Raw genomic sequence first — 6,100 nt, 5'->3', positions numbered from 1 at the left:
CCCCTCCCTCCCTCCCAGCTATAAGTACAATCAGATGCTCCCTCTGACCCTCATCCTGGTTCCCAAGTGTTCACAGACTTCATGGGCTCATGGCTCAGAGGACTAAGCTCATGCTGTACAAGCGCAACCCACACGCCTTTTGGATTTTGCTGAGCAATACAGCTCATAGCGTTCTTATGCCATGAATCACCCTTGAAGAACAACATGGACCAGTAGTTTTTGGACTTAAGACATAGTAGCTTTTGAGTAAAGAACTAAATCAGGCAATATTTCGGGCATGGAGTGCATGTACCCGAGGCAAGGGGTAGGGGCACACTGGTTTTTATAAAGTTCAAGTATCATTGCAGAGGATTCTACATCATCCTCATCATGTCCACAGTAATGCAGAATTAAACATAGCACAGACTCTAGTCACAGGCACCTTCCATTCTAAAGCAAGGCTATGAAGAAGGGTTCTGTAAAATACAATTACCAGCCAGGGGATGGATTAAGACACCCAATAATCACACTTACTAAAAGGTGAGGGCACCGAGAACAACAAAGTGGCAAGTAAAAGTCCAGAGCCCTGAGGGTTACAAGACTTCTTGAGGTTATCTAGTCCAGCCTCATTCCTAACACAGAATTCCCCACATCATCCTCAGCAGAGCACCCTTGACCCTGAACACTTCCAGCAAGAGATAACCCACCACTTTGCAGGCAGCTCTTCTGGGATCCATCTCCCTCGAGTTTCTAACCCTGGAGCCGTCTGCCGTGCTGTCATGACTACAGGTAGCTGAGGCGGGCTGGAGCTGTGCACAGGGGATCCAGAGGTGGCCCTCCAGCTTGGACTCCCAGCCCTCCCACTTGGCAACTGTGTCACCGTGGACACTAGTTAGCCTCTGAATGCTTCCATTTCTGCAGCTGTTAAATAAAGGGAGATGATGATCATAATAACTCGTATGGTTTTTATAAGTATTAAATTATATGAAACAAGTAAAGCATTTAAATGGAGCCTGGCATAGAGGAAGCACACGGTAAATGTTAGCTGTGATGATGGTCAGACACACTGCAAAGTCTTCTCCTTTCCAGATGAAATATCTCCCATACCATCAACCATGCTGTATATCATGCAGTTCTAAAAATAGCTCCTCCGTTAGAAGCTCCTCCATTACAGTGAGATGCACAGGAATGGATTTAATATTCTGATGTGGTATAACCTGCCCCAAGTTGAGTGGGAATAGCACCTGCCTTGACCCAGACTTCACGATGGCATCAGGGCTGCCTTCGATTGAGTTGGCTTTTTGTCTGCTTGGTCCTTATCAGTCGTATAAACACCTAAAACTACCAGGTTTTTTTCATAAAAATTGCGGTCGAACCAAGCCTTTCCAACCTACATTTATGTAATTTATTTTGGAGGCATGGATACATTTACATCTATTAAACTAAATTCTTGGTCTTGGATCTTTATTCCAGTCTACCGCAATACATTTGTATCCTGGTTTTATTATTCAGTCTTTCCTAATTTTGTGTCATGTGCAAAATTTGAGAAATATGCTTTATTTTTATCCAAGTGGTCAATAAAAATGTTATCCAAACAGATCCAAAAACAGAGCCCTGTGGGACACCACTAGAGACCTCCAACTAATAAATGACCTTGGATGTTTGACTTATGACTCCACCTAACTCTACGATCATTAGACCTGCCTTTTTCATGAAGATAGCTTGTCCATAAAGATATCATGCTAGATGCAAACTATTATATATAGAATGGATAAACAACAAGGTCCTACTGTATAGCACAGGGAACCACATTCAGTATCCTGTGGTAAACCATCATGGAAAAGAATATGAAGACGAATATATAGATGTATAATTGAATCACGTTGCTGTGCAGCAGAAATTAACACAGCATTGTAAATCAACTACACTTCAATAAAAAAAAATTTTTAAAGATACCTGCTAAAACAATGTATGCTTTTACCATTTCAATTTCTGGTGGGTAAAAAAATAGTTGATCTGGAATTATTCCTTCTTAAGAGAAAGGAAGTAGCTTTACATAATCACAGGGTATGGTTCTAACTTCTACCACCATGTCCCAGAGCTCAGGGCATAGCTACATGGGTTTCTCAGAGCTTTTTAAATGGAGTTGATAAAAATCCAGCGGGTTTGGTAGATCATATTATGGAAGGGGATCTGACTCAAAGCAGTTGGTAACCAAATTTCATTAAAGTTTCATCCTCTTTTCTGTTGAAATCGTGGTTGGATCTGGTGCTTGAGATCCACTACACACATAACAGCTCCTTGCAAAGTTTTCCTAAGGACTGCCTCTGAAATCTGCCATCAGAAACCGCATAGGGTGGTGATCATTTTGTAATGAATATAAATATGGAATCACTGGGCTTCCCTGGTGGCGCAGCGGTTGAGAGTCCGCCTGCCGATGCAGGGGACGCGGGTTCGTGCCCCGGTCCGGGAGGATCCCACGTGCCGCGGAGCGGCTGGGCCCGTGAGCCATGGCCGCTGAGCCTGCGCGTCCGGAGCCTGTGCTCCGCAACGGGAGAGGTCACAACAGTGACCCGCGTACCGCAAAAAAAAAAAAATATGGAATCACTATGTCACATGCCTGAGACGAATATATTGTAAGTCAATTATACTTCCATCTGAAAAAAAGAAAAAGAAATCGCATAGGGAGTGAGAGATTGCCAAGGAGATCTATAGCTCCAGGCCAAGGGGAGGAACAGGGGCTGGGTATGGGTTTTTGACACAGGCTGGGACTCAAGGAAGTGGAAGAATTATTACAGCAACTGGGAAGATGAACTCTTGCCTTCCCTTGCAGCCCCTCCTTTGACAGAAGGAGGCTCGTGTGGCTTGGAGGTTGCGGAGGAGTGACCCGGGGTGACCCAGAAAATGTCAGTCCTCACCCGGTCCCTCTCCCCACAGCTTCCATGCCCGGGGGAGGGATGCCTGGAGGAGAAATCGGGGGGCAGGAAAGGCATCTGCGGAGGCAAAGCAAGATGAGAGGAGAGCTTAAAATATATGCTGACCACAGTCATTTTGTCTGATTCTTTCCTCAAACACGCCGTTTGGGAAAAAAGAGCGTCTAAAATGGACCACACAAGTGTTGACAGTAGACGGAGCACAGTACCAGAAATCTGAGCCCAGTTGTATTAAGTCCTTCAGGCCTGAATTCCCTCCTCTGTAAAATGAGGGCTGTGGTCACCAACTACGGAAGCTCTGTGACCTTCTCAAACGCTGACGTTGTAGGCAGCGGAGTGTCCCACTCTGAAGGGTCAGGGAAGTGGTGGTAATCAGGAGGTTGCAGAAATCGGGGTCAGGCACCACCCATCCTCTGCCACACAGACTCCTCTGCATACCTGGAAAACCTGAAGCCAAGGAGGCAAAGCATTATCTGCCCCGATGGAAGGGATGCCAGAAAACGACCACAGGTGGACCACAGAATTTCCAAAGGCAGCTGGCTATACCCTGGAGGCCGAGTTCCCAGATCCGGGATCTCAGCAATCGACACCTGAGAAAGATTTTTCTGAAGCTGCCACCTCCAGTTCTAAAGTAATCCCATGTTTCAGGTTGGGGCTGGAACAGTGGCAAACCTGCAAACCCGGTAGCGACAGGAGGAAGTGGACAAGGAGGGAAAGATTGGCGGGGCGTAGTTCAGTTCTCAGGGGTGATGACAAGTCTAGAAATGACGGGAGAAAAACCCAGAATGCATGGGGAGGGGATTTCACCGCTGCATTTCCGGGGCCAGGCTGTACTCTTGGTTCTGGCAAACCTTCCCTGACAAAAGCCAATGTTCTCACCACATAAATACTCTTCGACATTAATAACAACAGCCTATGAGACCAATATCTGTAAAGATGCCAGGTTGCATGCAGATGAGCTGGAAATACCTTGGAGAGTTTCACAAAAATGAGACACAGGGCAATGAAGCTCCGGGAAAGGAGATGGAGCGTGGATTCTTTAAAAAAAAGGTGGGAGGGAGGGCAAACAGCTCACACGTTCAAGCCTTTTAAAATGGGACAGGTTTGCCTCAAGCCAGCTGAGTAGCTGCAGCCCTGCCTCATACCCTTCACACAAGAGCAGCTGTGGACTTATGCTGAGTCCCTGAGGGCCGATACCTGAGGCGTCACCGCCATCCAGTGGAACCAGGGGGGATGGCCGCTGTGGACGGCCTCAGCCTAAAGTGAGAGGCAGAGACGACACTCGGTCTATTTCTCAACTGACAGTGAAAGATGAGGGGAAGGTGGTTGAGCTTCATTTCATTATCACCCATTTAGTTACAAGGAGATGCCGTTCTGGTTTCCAGCCATCGATCAAGGACCAGGCTGGGCTAAATTTGCACGTTCTATTTCAGCCCAGGTGGAGATGGAGACTTACAGGAGGGCTTTGAAACAGTCTTCTCCAGTAGCATAGCGATCCTCAGATTCCCAAACCTCCAGTCCCTGAGATGTCCCTATTCCTATTTTAACAAAAGCGTTTCATTATGTCCAGAAGACAGAGACCTGAAGTCAGGTTAGCACGGGTGCGGGGACAGGGGTGACAAGTGCTATTTGAATAGGCAGCATTCTTCTGCCACCTGGAAAGAAAAAGAACTCAGTGAGGTGATGATTTACTTGTCCAAACTGTACTTCTTTTTTAAACTTTTAAATGTTTTTGGCCATGCCACATGGCACATGGGATCTTAGGTCCCCAACCAGGGATCGAACCCATGCCCCCTGCAGTGGAAGCGTGGAGGCTTAACCACGGGACTGCCAGGGAAGTCCCCAAACTGTATTTCTTGGAGGAGAAACCAATCTCCAGTGATGGGTGCCATTTCCATGCCCTCTCCTGGTTTTTTTGTTTGTTTGTTTGTTTTTGGGTTTTTTAAATTAATTAATTAATTAATTTTATTTATTTATTTTTTGGTTGTGTTGGGTCTTCGTTGCTGCGCACAGGCCTTCTCTAGTTGCGGCGAGCGGGGGCTACTCTTCGTTGTGGTGCGCGGGGTTCTCACTGAAGTGAATTCTCTTGTTGTGGAGCACAGGCTCCAGGCGCCCAGGCTTCAGTAGTTGTGGCACGTGGGCTCAGCAGTTGTGGCTTGCGGGCTCTTGAGCGCAGGCTCAGTAGTTGTGGCGCACGGGCTTAGTTGCTCCACAGCATGTGGGATCTTCCCGGGCCAGGGCTCGAACCTGTGTCCCTTGCATTGGGGGGCAGATTCTTAACCACTGCGCCACCAGGGAAGCCCCCCTCTCCTGGTTTTGTTTTTTGTTTTTTTTTTTTTGTTTTTTTTTTTTGCGGTACACGGGCCTCTCACCGTTGTGGCCTCTCCCGTCGCGGAGCACAGGCTCCGGACGTGCAGGCTCAGTGGCCATGGCTCACGGGCCCAGCCACTCCGCGGCACGTGGGATCTTCCCGGACCGGGGCACGAACCCGTGTCCCCTGCATCGGCAGGCGGACTCCCAACCACTGTGCCACGAGGGAAGCCCCCGCCTCTCCTGTTTTTGAAGAGGCTTGAGGATGGCCATCATGGGGCTACAAAGGCCTGGCACATTCTTTCCTTAATAAGAAAGCAAATCCAGAGTATTTTGTGGCTTTACCTCTCACTCAGCCCCCTTTGCTTGGTTGACAGGCCAGAGGCAGAGAAGGAAAGAAAAGAGGGAAGGAAATACATGTTTCTTGAGTGTCCACACTGAGATAGATAATATTCATGAAACGATATTGTTTTCTCTTCACAACAAACCTCACTGGCTTATGGCCTCTTTGGGAAGACTTGAATGGTCTAGAAGGATCCAAATCATCATTTGTAATTCCCCTTTTCAATACAAAGCTGGGCTAATGTGAGTGCGAAGTCATATGGGAAACAATCAACTAAATCTCTGGAAAGTCAATATCCCGAATTCCGGAAGTCATTAATTCCTCTCCAACCTCTCCCCAGAAAACTGGGTTTTCTCTGTGATGAGAAGCCAAGGCTCTTGGGCGTGAACTCCCTAACTCAGCTATAATCTCGTAAAGGTCATTCAGTTTCTGTGCATGGGGATTTCTTTTTTTCTTCTTCACCCAAAAGCGAGTTTCAATTGCCCTGCCCCACAAAGCCATTTCTGGGATTAAGCAAATGATCACTGTTAGGTAC

This window comes from Physeter macrocephalus, chromosome 6 (genome assembly GCF_002837175.3).
Source record: "Physeter macrocephalus isolate SW-GA chromosome 6, ASM283717v5, whole genome shotgun sequence".
Taxonomy (NCBI): domain Eukaryota; kingdom Metazoa; phylum Chordata; class Mammalia; order Artiodactyla; family Physeteridae; genus Physeter; species Physeter macrocephalus.
This window is presented reverse-complemented; position numbering follows the sequence as displayed.